The 20,319-nt window shown below is 40.6% G+C and overlaps 1 protein-coding gene across 3 annotated transcripts in view; it reads left to right on the forward strand.

The window, feature by feature from the left end:
• The window catches only part of RARB (retinoic acid receptor beta), a 672,606-nt gene that overhangs the window by 131,904 nt on the left and 520,383 nt on the right, over positions 1 to 20,319 (forward strand). For all 3 annotated transcript variants that reach the window (XR_009612006.3, XM_060638522.3, XM_060638523.3), the window contains exon 2: positions 9,496 to 9,547. The gene's annotated coding sequence lies outside the window, so the exon portion shown is untranslated. The remainder of the gene's footprint in view (positions 1 to 9,495; positions 9,548 to 20,319) is intronic.

Genomic DNA, 20,319 nt, shown 5'->3' on the forward strand with positions numbered 1-20,319 from the left:
CTCATTTTTTTTAGGGCTAAATCCTATTCCAGTATATGATGCACCACATCTTTACCTGTTAAACTGTTGCAGGACACGTGGGTTACTCTCATGTCGTGGCTATTGGAAATAATGCTGCCACAAACATAGGGGTGGGTCTATCTTTTCAAATTAGTGTTTTTGTTTTCTTTGGGTAAATACCCAACAGTAGAATTACTGGATCGTACAGCATTTCTGGCTTTCATTTTTTGAGGAACCCGCATACGCTTTTCCTCAGTGGCTGAACCAGTTTGCATTCCCAGCAACAGTGCGCGAGGGTTCCTTTTTCTCCAAGTTCTCGGCAACCCTTGTGATTTCTTGCCTGTTTGAGTTTAGCCATTCTGACAGGTGTAGGGCGATGCTCCATTGGGGCTGTTACTGGAATTCAAGTTTTACTGAATGTTCTGCCCTGTTTTGTGGCAACCCTACAGAGGAACCTAAAATAGGATGGGGAGTATCTTCGCTCTCTTAGACCGACAATAGTACAGTACAGCCGTATAGAGAAGTTGGTTACATTATAATTGGAAGTATTTTCCTGACGAGTAGCAGGAAGTACCTTCAGGGAAAAATAGTGAAAAATGACAGCAAAGTACCAGTTATGTTCTCTCTTACCTTTACCCTAAAGCATCCTTTCCCCAGAGGGGGTTTCATGCTCTTTATCTGGAAAAAAATACATAAGCTGGTGGCTTCTTGAGCACGACAGAGAAAGAGAAGCCAGGATTAGTGAGGATGGGGCCACAATTAAGATACGAAAGTCATTTAAAAAAATTTTTTTTCTTTTGAGAGAGAGAAAGAAAGTGGGGAAGGGACAGAGAGAGAGAGAGAGAGAGAGAGGAGGAGAGAGAGAATCCCAAGCAGGCTCTGCACTATCAGCACAGAGTCCAATGTGGGGCTTGAACTCACAAATTTATACTGTCCCGCTGGGCATGTTTTTCTTACAAGCTGTTGCAACTTCCCCTCCCTGCCTTATATCACATGTAATTATTTGAACCTCCTGGCCCTCCCTAAAGATGGTAAGCATTCTAGGAATAAGGAGGTGGTTCCTGTAGATGGACCCTTACCCTTATATATTTGTATTTGCCTCATCCTAAATCCAAACACACTTTCCTTTGCTTAGCGGGCCCACAGTAAGCACTTCATGGACTGAACTGACTCTTGGGCAGCCGTCTGTGAGACCGAGATGCAGAGACTGTGCTGGCATTCCAATTCGGACCCCAGTTAAGAGAAGTCAGATGTCCTTTCCTCTGGGCACCTGTGATCCATAAGCAACTACGACATCCTTGAAAAGGACTTGCAGGCAGATGAAAGGAAATCCTATACCAGTAAATAGAGCCCATGTGCCCCCTAAATGTTGATGGGGTACTGAAAGGGGGTTTGGAAGTCCCTCTGCTTCGAATGGTAGGTAAAAACTTTCAAATCTTCTATAGAGGACCTCAATCAGATCCCAGACCTCTGGGGCCAGGTTGGGGTTTGTGGGTAAGGCTCCCATCTCTCTCCCTCCCTGACCTTACAGTGGGACCTCTAACGCAGTGGTCCATGAAGCACCCTGCCTGTAATCCTCTTCTGAAGTGTCAACTTTGGAAAGAAAAACTGACGAAATCATAGGGTACCACGATCCTGTCCGTTGCACAGAAATGAACTGGAGCTCGTACTCGGGGCTTTGTGTGCCGTTGTCCTTGCCCTTGAGGAGTTCTCTGTTTAGTGGGGGCTGGGTGGGGTCTACGTGGACACAGCGCCGGTACAACTTGATCAGAGCGGGAATCCGTGGAGAGAGAAAGGCTCTGAGGCAAGTGGGTCAAATTGTGGTGGAGGAACTGATGTGGTTTCACGTGGCCGAAATCCAAGCCTCTTACCCCAAATAGTCATTAATTCCCCCACTAGTTTATTTATTCATTCAGACTTTTGTGACCAGGAACACAGCTAAGCACTACGTGAAATCTGTAGATGAATGGCTTGTCATTTGTCACCTTGAGAAGCTGATTGTTTAGTGGAGGGGAGAGGCATGTGAATACCTCTAAATCAGAGTGAGGAGATGAAGGGGGACAGAGGAGTCCACTGGGGAGCCGCCTGCTCCCTTCTAGCTGGGGACACGGCCAGAGGCTCTGTGGATCTGGTAGCCTGAGATGTGAACGGGGAGCTCACTCCCTGGTGTATTTGGATATGCAGGCAGAGAAGGCGCCTTCAGGCACATGGTATGAGGATAAGCAAAGACAAAGAAGCCAGAAATGGTCCCCTGTGTTGAGTGAGTCACTTGCCCCTGGGGCTGGGTGGGGGCAAAAGGGCAGGGGTGGTAACTGCAGGAGAAGCCTGAGAAGTTGGAGGGACCCTACATGCCGAAGAGGCTGTGGCGAACGGGCCGACAGCACGGGGAGCAAACAGTGTCTGCTGAGCTCTTTTGCCAAAAGGCAGCTCTGCTTAAAAAATCCGAAAAGAAAACGGAGATTATTTATGTGCCACCAGTAGCAATGCATCGGGGGCCAAGAGGAGCGGAGAGTTATTGAGCTAGTTCAAAGCAATCTCGATTATTGAAAATGAATGAAATTGAATTCCACTTCCTTCAGAGTCATTTATTGAGAGACAAAAGCAATTAATATTGAAAATAAAATAATTGTGAACTTCTGAACTAAATTACCATGCAGATATAATGTACTGTCTCATCAGTCTTTAAATACCTCATGTATTAGAAAATTGTAACACCAGTCTCCGAACCGCAGTCCTCAACATCGTTAGCATTTCCTCACTCTGCTTTGGCCAGAAAGCGGTTCTCAGGAGGCCCACACGAAAAGCCAGAGTTGCGGGAGTGCTTATTCCAAATTTAAAATTCACAACCATGTTGAGGTTTGGGATTTGAGTTTGTAAATTAATCCTGGCTTTTGGTAAATGAGGAGAAGGAAAAAAAAAAAAAAACAAAAGCAACAACGCCGGTACCTGAACTTGTAAGACGTCTCACAGTTTATCGGTAGTAACAGTAATTTTTGCACATTATTGCACATTCGGCATTGCCATGATGCAGTACATGCGGCCAAGTGTCATGGATGCGTGTGATGAATGATTGTATTGTTCACCCCCAGCATCCTTGTGTAATTGATGTATATCCCGAAAGCCCTTAAGATCCGAAAGCACAAAATATATAGAGATGATACATACACTGTAACTCACACAACGTCCAACTTGAGTCACTTTGTTTTATGGGAACACTACAGGGTCTCTAGAGGGGTTGGTCGCCCGTTATCTTTGTTCCTCCACACTGGGGAAAAGGAGCTGGCTCAGGTCTGCTTCCCCCAGCAGAGCTGATGAGGATTGGGAGAAAGTAATTAGGAATAGCTGGAGGGCAGCGGGACTGGGAAGAGAAGGCAGCTAACAAAGGGGCACTATCGAAAAGTCTCCAGTGGGGCGCCTGGGTGGCTCAGTTGGTTAAGCATCTGACTTCTCCTCAGGTCATGATCTCGCAGTTGGTGATTTCAAGCCCTGCCTCGGTTCTGTGCCGACAGCTCAGAGCCTGGAGCCAGCTTTGGATTTCTCTCTCAAAAATAAACAAACACGGGGGGGGGGGGGGGGGGGAGTCTCTAGAGAGTAACTTGGGTCCTATCTTGCTGGGCAGTTCTGGAACAAGTGTAGGACATATCCCAGAGTCCTCATAACGAGGGGCAATCAGCTGGCAGATTTATACCTCTTGTATCTGAAGATCAGCCCACAAAGTCATAGGTGCTGGCTGCTGGTGTGAAAGCACCTGGTGAACTTGTAAGAGTGAAGACGGGAAGGGATCGGTAAGAGTCTGCCACACAAGCCATGTCAAATATTCCTGGTTATCATTGACTACTGTGCCAAGAGAGTTTAATTTTTTTTAATGTTTTTATTTATTTTGAGAGGGCCTGAAAAGAGAGTGCATGAGTGGGAGAGGGGCAGAGGGAGAGAGATTGAGAATCCCAAGCAGGCAGCACAGAGCCCAAATAGGGGCTCATATTCATGAGCTGTGAGATCATGACCTTAGCCGAAATCAAGAGTCAGATACTTAACCGACTGAGTCACCCAGGTGCTCAGAAGTTTAATCTCAAGCTCAGACTGTGGTGAGAATAAAGAACTCGCTATCCTCTTCCTGGGAAACATGCCCAAAACTTGGCCGTAGTCTTAGATTGAGAGCCTGACATGCAGGGAGAGGTTTCAAATGGGCCAGGAGACAGGCCTCTCGGCAGCTAGGTCACACATGTTGAGTGTCGGACTCTTGATTTCCTGTGGGTCATGATCTCAAGGTAGTGGGATCAAGCCCCACATGGACATGGAGCCTGCTTGAGTTTCTCTCTCTCCCTCCAGCCCCTCCCCCACCTCCACCTGTGTGTGTGTGTGTGTGTGTGTGTGTGTGTGTGTGTGTGTTTGTGTGTGTGTGTGTGTGTGTGTGTGTGTGCACGTGCACATGCTTGTGCTCTCTCTCCATAAAACAAAAGCAGAAAAACCCCAAAGGGGCTGGGAGATCAGTTTCCTGCTGGTAGTAGGCTTGTGGCAGAGGACTGACACATGCTAGGCCCTCTAATTTAGGAAAACAGACCAGGAGAGGTGAGGTGGATGCTGTCACTTTGAGAAAGCTTCCAGAAATCTGGGTGTAAGGCTGTGGGGAAGAGGAGTGCCTCTGAAAAGCCAGAGATGCACCCATCTATAAAAGGATTGAAATTCAGTTATCAAGAGTACTGGCTGAAAACATCTGAGTGCACAATTAGACCTGTGGTCTACCAGTTTGCAACACTGAATGTCTAAAGGAAATGACCTTAATTATAAGCATAAACATGGTTGGACATTGATAGAAAACTTTTTTAGAATATGGGAACCAAGCATAAAGGGAGAAGAATGTTGTATCTACTACAGTCTTGTCACCTTGTCAGCTTGGTATTCATAGTAATGAAATCTTTAATATATTTCTAACACCTGCTTAGTTGTTTAATATTTACATGTATCTCAGGGAAGGTAAACCTTTATTTTAGTTGAGAGTTTTGCCATCAGCATTTTGGGAGGATAAAATTCCTGGAGTCCTTCAACCAAATATGGTGTTACTTGTATTTTAAAGAAAAAATACTGTCGTGGTGCAGTCCTTCCTCTTCAGAATTTCCTTAATGACCAATAACCCACTAAAGTGCATGCATATTGATTGAATGTAGCACTAATTACTAGGCTTGGAGGTAAACCACACTGTCAGTATATGAGCCTTTATTGTTAGATCTTTACAAAGTCCTATTTCAGAGTGGCATTCTCTCATGTTTATCCCCCAGACCGGGACTTTTTTGGGTTTCCACAGTGATTCACCATCAATGATCAGGCAGTTCATTGAAATGTTAGCTTCTAACCTTGAAGTTTATAGGCTGAGTCTGAATGGTTGCCCTCTGAGGTTTAAGTTTGATAAGGGTTCCCGCCAGAAACTTCTGTGCTTGTTGCATTCAACACACAAACCCAGGTGCTACTGGCAGTCATAAACCAGTTGGGGATAGACGTTTTAGGAATCCTTTGCAGTAAGCACTCTTGTGCACGGATTAGGGCTTAAAGTAAGATATTCCATTATGAAGGGACTTAGGGTTACCTGTCACCTCACAAACTGTACTTGAGAATAGGGGTTGGCTTTTGATATCTTAGTTACTTTTCCCCCACTTAAAATGTAAAACAAAAATTTTTATCCCGGAGACTGAATTTTAAATCTTGAATCTCTTAGAAAACTCATACGTAAATATCGGTACTAAAGTAGAGTCTCAATCTAGGTTGGCTTGCCTCACTGACAGAATTTGCCAGATAACTGAGTAGTTTTCCACTTCAGTTTTTGCTCTGAAGACTTGGCATGGGAAAGGCTTACTCATTCAGGGACCCTATGGGATGAGAGCAGCTTCAAAGGAAAAAGGAGGACTTCTTTTGTTTCAGTTTCTTGGTCTTGGAATTATATTTGTGCTTGCTTTTATATTTTTAGAAGATGATGAACTGTTGTTTCAGACTCACTTGAGGAAGACTAGACCAAAAGATGGAGAAAGCGAAACTTTCAATTATTTTAAAAGAAACAGAATATCTTTACTATGGGCAGTACTTTCATTGTGGAGCTTGACCAATAAAGTCCTTGCAAAAGAGCTCTAATATGGAACCATGGCCTAGATAAGAGTGATTTCTATAGAATTGTTTAAAAAAGCCCGTTGCTTGTGCTACTAATTGCTTTGGAAGCCTGTCTTTATAGGTGATAGAAACATCTACTTCTGAAGAATAAGGATTATATATATTTGTTTCTGAATTAAGCTATTTCTCTCTTGATAGCCCCCAAACTAATGCTTTATCATGCACTCCCACTTTGCTCAGGTTGTAAAAAATGGCCTTCAGCGTGAACTTCCTGCCCATTAACTTTCGCCTAAATGGCACTAGGGTGCCATTTGGTTAATTATATTTGGAGTTCAAAGTTTTGATTAGGGCTGATTTATCAGCTGTAATCTTTTAAAGGCATAAAATTAAATAATGGGCAGTACATGTAGAGAAGATTAACTTTCCCTAAATCATCAAGATGGATAGTCTTGTTTTTCACAAATCTACTGGATGTTGATATAGTATACTTGCTTTTGTGTGTTAGGTTGCATAAGCTCCAACTGGTGAAACTCAGGGGATATTTTGCCAGCCCGTGGGTCACAGGAACAAACCAAACCAATCTAAGGACTTTTGATTTTAAGATGTTCTAAAGCCTAAGTAGTTGTGTCCTTTTATTTGGTCCCATTGAACTATTTAATGAGATCTGTGCTAAATGAAGCAAAAAGATAAAACTCTTGAACTCATGGAGCTTGGATGCGCACATCAAAACCAAGTAACAGGCACACAAGCACAGTTGTTATAATTTGTTCTGAAAAAGAGGAAGCAAACATAAAACTTAGGAATTAAAGACCAGGTGTCCTAAGATAGAGAATGAGATGGGTGTGAAGGGGTAGATGATGTTATTTTTATTTTCTTTTGTTACCCATCATCGCTAGTTTTAATTTTCTTCAGTACAAAGAGAAATGAGCAAATGTGCAATAGATCAACATTAGATTCAGCGAAAAGGAAATACGTGCAGAATCATTGAAATGACTAATTCCTTAAAGGTCTCTGTTACGTGGCTAGGCATAATCAAGACATGATAGTTTACTGCTTCTAAATAATTTTTACAATGAATATGTGATCAGTGCAATAATCTTGAAAAGTACCAAAAGATCCACCTGTAATTCTTTGACCAAGAGGTAACCAGTATTCACATTTTGGCAGATAACTGCTCAATCACTTTCTAACATATGTGTAAATGTTTATATGTAAGTATTTAAAAGAAAAAAAAAAAGGTAGACCTCACACCCAGCACAGAGCTCAACATGGGGCTTGAAGTCACAATCTCAGGATTAACACCAGAGCTGAGATCAAGAGTTCAAGCCTTGGGGCGCCTGGGTAGCTCAGTTGGTTAAGCATCTGACTTTGGCTCAGGTCATTATCTCCAGGTTCCTGGGTTCAAGCCTGGAGCCTGCTTCATACTCTGTGTCTCCCTCTCTCTCTCTCTGCCTCTACCCTGCTCACGCTCTTGTCTCTCTCTCCCAAAAATAAACACTAAAAAAAAAAACACCAAAGAGTTGAAGCCTTGACCCACCGAGCCACCCTGGCACCCCCCATAGGTATTTTTATAAGACATAGGATCCTACTATACATACACATTATTTTACAGCCATTTTCCACTTTTTAAAATGAACATCCTCCCATGATCTTTTATGTTGCTTTACATTATAATTTTAATGTCTGTATTGTACTAAATTGCATCCTTGTATGTCTGTTGCCTTCACCAAGCCACTATTTATGTACATTTAAGTTTCCAGATTTTTGCTTCTGTAAGTGGGATTCCTATGTTTTCCTTTTAATTATTTCCTCAGGGCACACTCATAAAAGTGAAATGTGTTGGTTAAATTCTTAAGGCTTTGGATACATGGTTAACAATATCCCCTCAAAAGAACATACTGATGTATACACTTTGACTAGCGAGGAAACATGTCCCCCCTCTCCATATGTCACTTTAAGTACGTTCCTGTGTTGATGTTTAATTTTTGTCATTTTAACAGTCATAACAGGACTATAAAAATGATTACTTTTATGTGAAATTTAAATATATGTTTAATGATTTAGGATTTGTAATGTTGTTTTAAAATAAAACTAGAAACGAAATCTAATTTAGAGGAAATGGGAACTTCTGGGATTGGAGCATTCTGAGGACAAAGTTCAAGGTGATGCTGTTGACAAAAGCAAGTCAACAATATTACAAATAAGAACAGAAATATAATGGGAACAAAAAAGTCCTATTTAAAGAGAACGGACTTGAAATCAGGGTAGAGAATCTTTATCCCCAAGAATCCTAATTTGCTGTAATCTGATGAGAAATTTATTATTTTTTTTAAGTTTGTTTATTTTGACAGAGAGAGAGGTTAGGGGAGGGGTGGTGGGGGTGGGGGGGGGGGTTGGCACGGGGGAGAAAGAGAATCCCAAGCAGGCTCCACACCATCAGCATGGAGCCTGACCTGGGACTCACACTCAGGAATCATGAGGTCACGACCTAAGCCGAAACCAAGAGTCTGGAGTGTAACTGACTGAGCCACCCAGGCACCCCAGATGTTTATTTTTTTAAATGTTTATTCATATATCTCTCAGAGAGGGAGAGTGGGAAGGAGAAAGAGAAAGGAAGGAAGGAAGAGAGGAAGGAAGGAAGGAAGGAAGGGAGGGAGAAAGGAAGGGAGGGAGAAAGGAAGGGAGGGAGAAAGGAAGGGAGGGAGAAAGGAAGGAAGAGAGAAAGGAAGGAAGAATCCCAAGCAAGCTCTGTGATGGTAGCACAGAGCCTGGAGCCCAACCCAGGGCTCAAGCTCAGAAATAGTGAGATCATGAGCCGAAATCAAGAGTTGGATGCTTAACCGACTGAGCCCCCCAGGTGCCCCAAAATGTACTTTTAGATGGAATTACGAAAACATGATGATGGTATCAGGGTGCCTGCGTAGCCCATCGGTTAAGCATCCAACTCTCGATTTCGGCTCTGGTCACCATCTCACCAGCCCCGTGTCGGGCTCCGTGCTGACAGCTCAGAGCCTGGAGGCTGCTTCAAATTCTGGGTCTCCGTCTGTCTCTGTCCTCCTCTCTCTACTCGTGCCTGCTCTCTCAAAAAGAAACCTTTTTTAAAAGTTTTTTTGAGAAAATATGATGGTATCTTAGATTACCTGTAACTTTTCTCTTTAAAGAGATTATAGTGGAACAATCTGAGAAGTGTGCATTATCTACGAAGACTATATTCTAATGGAAATAGTAAATGAAAAATTTTAAATTGTAGGCTCTCCAGCAGACACCTGTGCTTGTGACTGGTCATTATCAAAGTTAAAGGATACTAAGAAAATTTAATTTTCATATTAAGCACAGTGACAGGATGTTGGAATTCAATGGAATTTGAAAGCTTGTCTAACCCAGCTTCTTATTTTACAGATAAAATTGAGTACTGCAGAGATACTGTGATTCGCCCAAGGAGCCATACCTGGTAAGTAAAGAAAGAAGAAATAAACACATTTAAACAATAAACATGGGCATAGATAGAAGAGGACTAGATTTGAGTTTCGATTATTTGCCGTGGGGAGAAAAGCAGAATTTTTTGTAGCACGGGCATAGAGGAAGCATTAGGGCAAAGGAAGAACTGACCAAATTTTCTGTTACCTCAAGTCAAAGACTTGTCGTTATGTAGATGCTCCGATAATTCACGTTTTCACATGTTTGGCAAAGATGGGTGGGCATGACTGTGCTCAAATGGTCCTGCGGTTTCTCAAAAGATGAACATCCTGGGCGTGGAATTTTGCAATAAAGGAAACACTGTCGTTTAACTCGTAGTGATTTAAGAAGGTGGAAGGTTTTTGAGAAGGGAAATCTAATTACAGTGAATCTGAAATTTCATCGACCCATCATTTCCTCTATTATTCATTATATTTTTAGGGAAGATAAGAATGTATAAGGAAGATTAAAAAGAAACGTATGAAAGTATACTGGGGAAAAAATAAAGAATTGATGTAATGTTATTTAACTATAAATTTCTCATAATCGTATTTAAACTGAATCTTCAAGTGAACCTATTGGGTAAATTGAATTGGTTATTTTAAAACAGAATTCTTATCACACTTCCAAGTAACTTCATTGCTTTTTCTAATTCATTTGGAATTTAATGAATTTTTAATGACTTACTACCTCTTCTTCTTCTCTATTTGGTGGAGTTATTAAATGCATTTCCTAATGACCTTAATAACTTTGTTTTCTTCTCTACTTGGTGTAGTTACCCATTCTAATTGAAAACCTTAAGATTTGAATACAGCTTTCTTCTATTTTATTTTGTTGTTGGTTTTTCTTAGTTGGGAGCTGGCTTCTTCCGACTAAATTAAAACATTAACTGGAATAATTCTGATAGTGTTGCAACTTAACACCAATATATTGATCTTTCATATTATATTCCAGAGAACAAGGCATTTTGTACGAATTAAATACTATTGCTAATGATTATGGCTTACAATGTTGAGGAAAAAGTTAAATGACTCAAGCTGATAAAATGTTCCTTTGTGAGAATAAGTACGTGAAAGTGTCAAACATTTTAGAAAATGAAGAACTTCTCCAGCTTGATCATCTCCGTACATATTAGAATGAAGCTTAAGTAACGAAAAAATTTTGGCACGAGCTTAGAAATGAAGGAGATAAGTGAGCAGAATAGAGTCCAGAATGAAATCTAAATATAGGAATTCATTGTAGGAGAGAAGGGACATCTCAACATGGAGAAACAATGGCAGAGTCCAGAAGTAGTGAAGAGAAAAGCAGACAGCATAAAAGTATAAAATATCATTATGGCAAAAGACAAAGCTAAAGCATTTTTGTCAACAAATAGGGAACATATACGTCTAGACATATCCTAACAATAGGATCAGCAATTCAGTGGGAAAATAGACAAATGATATGAATTGGATATTCCTAAAAGAAATACCGATGGCCACTAAACAAAATTTAAAAAGTATGTAAGTGTATTAACACTTATATACATATAAAAATTATTTTGTGTTTTAGACTGGCCAAATGTATGCTTGGTAACCTTAATAATTGGGAAGACCATAGGGCTGTCTTCCACTGTCTTGCATTGTAGGTGGAAGTATAAAGTGAAATAACTTTTCTTGGAGTGAAATTGGCTTCTATCCATTCAAATTCCAGTCATAGGCATCCTATGACCCAACTGCCTAATTTCTTAGAAAATTACTCTTAGAGATTTCTGACGTTCATAAGGTACATGTTCAAGATGTTCCTTGTGGTTTGTTTGTAATAGAAAAAAACAGAGTGGTTAAATACATCATGGTGCCTCAATATAATGAAATAATCTGTAGCTTTTATTAAAATGCAGTAAATTGGGACACCTGCATGGCTCAGTTGGTTAAGTGTCTGACTCTAGATTTTTCCTTGGGTCATGATCTCACAGTTCGAGCCCTGAATCAAGCTGTCTGCTGCCAGTGTGGGACCTGCTTGGGATTCTCTCTGTCTGTCTGTCTGTCTCTCTCTCTCTCTCTCTCTCTCTCTCTCTCTGTCTCTTTCTCTCTGTCTCTCTGTCTCTTTCTCTCTGTCTCTCTCCCTCTGCCTCTCCCCAGCTTGCTCGCTTGTTCTCTCTCTCGATGTAAATAAATAAACTTTAAAAAGAATAATAAAATGCAGTAAATCTATGTCAGATGACATGGAAATATGTTGATGGTGAGAAATGCAAGTTATATACATAGCATAATCTTATTTTGTTAAAATAATATCCTATAGTTTTAAAGATACTTGTCTCTGGGTATGGAATTGGAGAAGTGAGTGGGTCAATCATTCATTCAGACCTTCATGCATAGTTGACACCCAATGTTATATTAGTGTCAGGTGTACAATTCAGTGATGTGACAAGTTTATACTATGTTCACCAGAAGCATAGCTCTCTCTATCCCATTATATCACTATTGGAACAACATTGACTGCAATCTTCATGCTGTGCTTTTTATTTCCGTGACTTACTTGTTCCATGATGAAGGCCTACTGTATTTCCCTCTCCCCTTCATTTTGCCCAACCTCCACTCCTGTTGGCAACCATAAGTTTGTTCTTTGTATTTAGAGTTCTGATTCTGCTTTTTGTACTTTTTTTTTTTTTTTTTTTTTTTAGATTTCATTAATGAGTAGAATCAAATGGTATTTGTCTTTCTCGGTCTTATTTCACTTAGGATGATAACCTTTAGGTCCATCCATGTTGTCTCAGATGGCACGATCACATCCTTTTCTATGCCTGTCTAATATTTAATTGTATGTGTATGTACCACATTTTCCTTATTCATCTATATTGGCAAAAAAAAAAAAAAAAAAAACCTGTCACTATTTTTAGACAACGTGATACTACACGTAGGAAATCCTGAGGATTCTACCAAAAACCTATTAGAGGTAATAAATTCATTAAAGTGGCAGGATGCAAATGCAATACCCAGAAACAGGTACAGTTTCCATATACTCCAAAAAAAAAAAAGTCACAGAAGGAGAAATGTAAAAGCAATCTACGTATCCAATGCAATCCCTATCAAAATACCAACAGCATGTTTTTGAAAAACTGGAACAAATAACAATAAAATTTGTATAGAACCACAAAGATCCCAAATAGCCAAAGCAATTCTGAGAAAGAAGAACAAAGCTGGAGGCATCACAATTCCAGGTTTCAAGGTACAAGCCAAGCTGTAGTAATCAAAACGGTGTGGTACTGGCACAAAATAGACACATAGGTCAATGGAACAGGATAGAGACACAGGATATACAGGAAAAGACCCTCACATAATCACTTGATCTATGACAAAGCCAAGAATGTATAATAGAGAAAGACTGTCTTTTCAATAAATAGTGTTGGGAAAACTGGACAGTATGTAGAGGAATGAAACCGGGCTTTTTAATACCACACGTAAAAATAAACTCAAAATGGATTAAAAACCTAAAAGTGAGGCCTGAAACCACAAAATTGCGGAAGAGAATACAGGAACAATTTCTCTGTCATCAGCCATAGCACCCTTTTTCTAGATACGTCCCCTAAGGCAAGGGAAACAAAAGCAAAAACTTATTGGGACTACCTCAAAGTAGAAAGCTTTTTCACAGCAAAGGAAACCATCAACAAAACAAAAAGACAACCTAATGAATAGGAGAAGATATTTGCAAATGATGCATCTGATAAGGGGTTAATATCCCAAATATATAAAGATCGCACACAACACCAAAAAAACAAACACTGTAGGGCACCTGGGTGGCCCAGTCGGTTAAGCATCCAACTTTGCCTCAGGTCATGATCTCCTGTTTCCTGAGTTTGAGCCTGGATCCTGCTTCACATTCTGTGTCTCCCTCTCTCTGCCCCTCCCCTGCTCGCACGTGAGTGCTCGCTCGCTGTCTGTCTGTCTCTCTCTCTCTCTCTCAAAAGTAAACATTAAAAAGGGGGGGGGGGCAAATTATCTGATTAAAAAATGGGCAGAGGACCTGAATAAACATTTTTCCAAAGAAGACCTCCAGATGGCCAACAGACACATGAAAAGATGCTCAACATCATTCACCATCAGGGAAATAAAAGTCAAAACTTCAATGAGATATCACCTCATGCTTGTTAGTTAAAGATAAGAAACCAGTGTTGGCAAGGATGTGGAGAAAAAGGGGCCCTGTTCGCTGTTGATGGGAATGTAAATTGGTACAGCCACTGTAGAAAACAGTATGGGGGTTCTTCAAAAATATTTTTAAAAATAGAAATAGCATATGATGCAGTAATTCCACTATCGAATATTTACCCAGGGAAAATGAAAAAACTAATTCAAAAAGATACATGCACCCCTATGTTTATTGCAGCATTCTTTGAAATAGCAACCTATGTGTCCGTCAATAGGGTGCTATCTTATAATCTGTGTTTAATATGCTTTCTGATTAAAGGTGCTTTTTAATTTGTTACAGTTCTCAAATGAAATATAGAATTAGCATATAAGCATAGAGAATAACGAAAGACTGAGAGAACAAAAAAATAATAGCCGTGGAATCCATCTTATTGTGGTAAGTCACTGCAAAATTACGTCTTGACGTATAACTTAAAATGAAGTAGTAATTAAGAATGCATACCTTCAAAAAATTCCGCTCTTGGATATATACCCAAGAAAAATGAAATATGCCTGTACAAAGCCTCCATACACATGTTTATGGCATCATCGTTCATGGTAGCAAAATAGGGAAACAACTCAGGTTTTCACCAATGGTGAATGGATAAATAAAATGTGGTATCTCCATACAATGAAATACTACAGTAATAAGAAGTGAAGTGCCAATGCATGCTGTAACCTTAATAAACCTTGAAAACACTGTTGCACGAAAGAAGCCAGTCACGACAGACCCACGATTTCAGTTATGTGAAACGTTTAAAACATGTAAATCTACAGACAGCAAGCAGATTATTGCCTACCGGACACTGGTGATGGAAAGATTCAGATAAGGAGTTGCTGCTAATGTGTATGGGGTTTCTTTCTGGAGACAGAGAATTATTGTAAGAGTAGGTCACGGTGATGACCACACAACTCTGAATGTATTAGAAACATTGAATTGTGTACTTCAAATACGTGAAGTGTGTGGTCTGAAAGTTATCTTCAGATTTTTTTTTTTTTTTTTTTTTTAGTATGTAACTTTCCTTTGGCTTTTTAGTCAATAAGACGAGAAGCGTGTAAATGAGGACAATTTCCGAGATCATTTCCTAGACAGAAGTGAAGATTAAGAATAGTAATGGATTTCAGTAATCCGAAGTCGAGTCTGGAAGGTTAACCTTCTCAGCAGCTGAGATCTATCCTGGCGGGTGTACCAGGGATGATTTAAATCCCACAGTGAGGAAAGGTTTGTTTGTTTGTTTGTTTGTTTGTTTTTAATGTTTATTTTTTGAGAGAGAGCGAGCAAGCAGTGGAGGTGCAGAGAGAGCAGCAAACAGAGGGTGGCGAGCTTGATGCGGAACTCGAACTCCCGAACCGTGAGATCATAATTTAAGTTGATCTCGTTGATCTCACTGAGCCAGCCAGGTGCCCTGAAAGTATTTTTTTTTTTAAGTTTATTTATTTATTTTGAGACAGAGCACTAGGTTGGGGGACGAAAGAGAGAGGACAAAAGAGAATCCCAAGCTGGCTGTGTGCTGTCTTTCAGAGACCAACACAGCGCTCGATCCCACAAATCGGGAGATCATGCCCTGAGCCGAAATCAAGAGTTGAACACATAAACTGACTGAACGGCCCAGGTGCCCCGTGAGGACAGTATTTTTATGCGCCTTTCACTTCTCCTTCAAACTTGAGATTCTTCTGCTGCGAGAGGCTTTTTGATGGCATTTCCTCTTTTGTAACCCTTCTTAACAAAGATCAGTCCTGAGTCTCAGAGCTAAGCTCAGGCCATGCTATCTAACCAGGACTCATTTAAATGGTTTCCATCCTTTTCATAGTTTATCTTCTATCTGAGGTCATTGAAGCTGATACGTGGCTTGCGGATTATTATAACTTACGCACCTTAGATTTATTCAGCTAAAAAACAAGTGTGGGAACCTAAATGGAAATAATAAGAATGAAAGTTGTTGGCCAATCAAAATTCAAGCTAGTGCAACCTGCTTACCTATAGTCGAAGGAGCAATTTAAAGACTATGGCAGACATAAAATCTTGGAGCTTGAAGCGGCCTGTAGATGATTTAGTTCAACTCTTTGGTCTCACAGACCCTGGGAAGTTGGGCCTTGGACAGGCTCACATTTTCATACCCAGCTTCAAATTCAGAAGCACTGGTAACTAAGAAGCAGTCTCAGAAGAAGGTGTATTTTGTGTGAGCCGAGCTGGTATTGACGACATTCCGTGACGCAACGCGCTCTATTAGGAAAGAGCTTCGTGACCAAATCCCAGATGACAGCCATCTTCCCATTTCTGGTTGCATTTGGGTGTTTGTGAACTTCTGTTGTCAGGGCAGCCACAGAGCTAGAGAAGGGGGGAGTTATCAGAGGCAGGGGGGAGGAGAGGTAGGCCTCTCTCGCCTTTTTGTAAATGCCAAAGCTAATTTCAATGATTGCTTTAGCGATATAATGATAACCAAGATTAAAGCAAGCAGGAATCCACTTTAAGATATGAGAGCTGGAATTTTAGATTTCATTATAAGATTGGCATTTCAACCAAATAGTAATATAATGGCGATGGATTTCCATTTTTTCTCCATTTCTGTTGAAATATTATCTCATAAATATGCTTTGATACAGAAGAGATCTCTCAATTTCATGAGAGCCCAAGAGCCCTGTTTTATTCTTATGCTGACTTATCTCTAAAATATCTTTTTGATGTACAGCTTCAATATTCTTGCCAATGTCCATGACATCAGCAATCAAAAATGGCATCAGTTGTAGGTTTTTTCACATATAGTTGTAGGTTATCCAAAAAAAGGACTCCTGCTTAGTGCTCAAACATCTTTATAGTATTATCAAGGGATGTTACGGTTCATGCGGCTAATTGTTCCAAGAGGAGAAAAAAAATACCATCCATGAAAAGAGGCAACTTTACCCAGTGCTATTCTAAAATGTGTACATAGAGCACATAAGGAGGGAACTAATACTTTTATGTATCAGTATTTTTTTTTAGTTTTATTTATTTTGAGAGAGACAGAGTCCGTGCAAGTAGGGGAGGGGCAGAGAAGGAGGGTGAGAGAGAGAATCCCAAGTAGTCTCTGCACTGCCAACGACACAGCCCAATGTGGGGTTCAAACCCACAAAGCCACAAGATCACGACCTGAGCCGAAACCCAGTCGGACACTTCACCGACTGAGCCGCCCAGGCGCCCCGGTGTCTTTTAAACCAGAGGAAAGGGGGTATTTGCCCAAATTCTGTTGAGAAGATGGAAGTTGTGAGAGCACATACCTGGAAAGGAGTAGAGTTCTGCATTTCTCTACTTTACCATGCTTACAGGTCCAAAAAGTGACCTGCAGACCACATCCACGTAGGCCGGCCTTCCCAGGCCCCAGAAATGAAATCTTTCACACCCCGAGGTTGTTAGCTACACGGGTACCGACAAATGTCCCCATCAATGAGGATCACTTAGTTGGAGAACATAATAAATTGGTTAGGTACACTTGATTTGAAGTACTATTCTAAAATTTCATATTATTTTTAACTTTCTTCCCTTTTCTGGAGTTAATCCTACATTCTTGTTAAGTTTTTACTAGTATTTTAGTTACGAAAACCCCTTGGAAGGAATCGGAGGTTCATCTGGTTTGCATGTAATTCCTATGTATATCAGATACCACTTTAGAGAAACTGGCTTTCTGAAATACTGGCATTAAAGAACTAATTGTTGGCTTAATAACAAAGCTTTTCCTCTAGACGGTCCATTTAAAAAGAAAGCTGAATGCTTTCCTCTTCAAGGAATCTGTTAAACTACAGAAAAACCTAAACGAACCTTTGAAGTATGTAAGAAACACTTGTTAGGGTTGATAGTGTTACACTGATGAAAGCATCATACAGGTGTTTTCACTAGTTGTGCTACAAAGCCTGATCAATTTCTGTTGCTACGCTCCTCATCATTTGACAACCATGACCAAGGTACAGACATGAATGTGATTGTTCCAGCCAGAGCCTGAACAGAAATTCATGGCCACTTTCCTTATCATGGTAGGCAGAAACTGTAAGTCCCTCAGATAAATGGGGAGTTAGGTAATACTTGGTACTGTATGTCAGGATCTAGGATGTGAATATCCTGTATAACTCTGCCGAACAAATGAAAAACAGTGCCAGAAAGGCTGGCTCGTGGATGAAAGGCATTGGTGGTCTAACCCTGGAGGAAGAGGGAGCCACCCTTACTTGGTACAGCTCATGGTTTCACGCTTTAGCTCTTGAGATGGCTCTATAGACTCCCTCTCTTTTAACAATAAGGAAATGATTTGTTGAAGGAATAATGTTGAAGAGGACGAAATTGGTACTGCTTTCATCTGTGATCCAACGTGCCCTCCCTCCTTCGCCGAACACAAGCATGGGAAAGTCGGCCACTGCCGGCTATAGAATAAACGTTTATTTTTTCCTGAATGACCCAAAGTTCCCTTATTACTGGGACGCCTAAAGGAGCTGCTGCCTTTTCATTGTAATGTGAGAGACATAATTTTCTTGCTGTTTTCCAAGGCTGTCAGATAATAGACAAATTGCCTTTGATAAAACGTGCTTTCAATTTTTCCAATGCAATAATTCAATTTCCATTTTCATAAGGGATTGTTTATTTTGATGGCTTGAATTGGTTGACTAGGATGTCAGCGTCTAGTACTCATCAGTAAAGATTGTAGTCTGAGTTATAATTCAGGAGAGCATATGTTACTATGAAATTTATTATGTACAAATGCTTTTCTGTGTTTAATTCTTGAAAATCGGGAGTGACAACTCATTTGAGTAAATGATTTCTCTTGGCTCTGTTTCTCCCTAAAAGTCACTCGGAAACAAAGGCGATTTGTGCAAGTATTTACTGAAGAATTTGGGCAGTGCTGTTTATTAAAGAAAAATGGATTTGACTCCTAGTATCTCAACTCCTATACTTTCTGCTAGTAGTTCATGTTCCTCTTTTTAATTGCACTACTCTGTGTGTACACACTTATCTTTTTCTCTGGCCCTCTCAATACATAAAGCAGGTCTCAAAAGAGCTTTAATTAAAAAAAAAAAGGTAGTGTGTATATGTGTGTATATATATGTATGTGTGTGTGTCTATATATGTATATGTGTCTATATATACACACACAGAAACATATATATATACGTACAGTAGAAAATTTGGATATCAAAAAAATATTATCCATTAAATTCCATGTTTACTTCTTTGTCCTCATTGATCTCTCTCATAATTAAGAGATTAACATCTGAAAACTTCTGTTAACTGTCTTAGCTTGCCTGTCCAATCACGTATTCACTGTGAGAAGGCAGAGGAACCCAGCACCCGACTGCGATGCTGTGTCTCCTTCCCCCAAGCCCTGCCTTAATTCCAGTTGATAGCTGAGCAAACAGTGAACTCCTACCACATGCCGGATACTGTGCTAAACACCAAAGACACACAGGTAATTAATGCATAGGTCTTAACTGGCAGATAGAGACAGATGTGTACTCACTGAGGATGTGGCTAACCTTGAATGGGCATCTGGGAGAGGTAAGCATTTCACATAGGTTATAGAGAGAAAAGTCTGCCTGGAGAGATCATTTGCGTGTTCCTGGTATATTAAAGGTAATTGAAACTGGAAGTTGAATTATATTCCCTGAGAGAGTATAGAGAAGAGAAGCAAGCACAGGTCCAAAACTTGGAGACGTTTAATGGTTGGCAAGACGAGGCGAGCTTGCGAAAGATTGAAAAGAGACGAAGGAGTTAGGAAACCAGAAAACGTGGTATCCGATGGGCCCAAGGAAAAAATGTTTCAAGATGGAGGAAGTAGTAATAAGGTCTGAAATATAATCATTAGGTTTAGCCACACGAATGTTCTCGATGACACCGATGAGAGCGGTTACGTGGTGAGGTGTTACCCAGAGACCAGACAGAAGTAAACGCAAAAGTGTTAGCAGTGTCATTGAAGGCCTATCACGTTTTAACATGTTGATGTAATTATTTGGTGCAGGGTTCCGATGTTTCCGTTCTTTAAAATGTGAGCTCCTCATGTGCGTTGACTGTCTTGCCTCTGATAGCCCTAGTCCTAGTGCTGTACCTGTCCTGTAGAAAGTGTTCAGTAAATACTTGATGAATAAATCTTCTTTCCCTTACCTGCTTCTCCTGTGCTTTCTCTACCATTTCCTTTTCCTGCATTTGAGAGGCTGCTAGGTTTTATCAGTTCTTCTGCAACAGCTCTCCAGGTCAGTTTGTGGCTGGTTGCAGATGAACTCTTGTTCCTCTAAGAAATTAAATCTTCAGTTAAGAATTAAATTACAACATACATAAAATCCCTCTCCTTCCACTCTGTGTATCTCCTTCTTCCCCTGTCTCCCCTCGCCCTCTGTGTGAGTGTATGTAACTCCTCCCTCCCTCTCAACTGCTCTTCGTCCCTCGGTATCCTTTGCCTTTTAAAAGAAAATTTTTTTCCGTGTTTATTTATTTCTGAGAGAGAGAGAGAGAGAGAGAATGTGAGCAGGGGAGGGGCAGAGAGAGAGGGAGACACAGAATCTGAAGCAGGCTCCAGGCTGTCAGCACAGAGCCCGACGCGGGGCTTGAACCCAGGAGCCGTGAGATCATGACCTGAGCCGAAGTCGCAGG

This window comes from Panthera onca, chromosome C2 (assembly GCF_046562875.1).
Source record: "Panthera onca isolate mPanOnc1 chromosome C2, mPanOnc1 haplotype 2, whole genome shotgun sequence".
In the NCBI taxonomy this organism is placed as follows: domain Eukaryota; kingdom Metazoa; phylum Chordata; class Mammalia; order Carnivora; family Felidae; genus Panthera; species Panthera onca.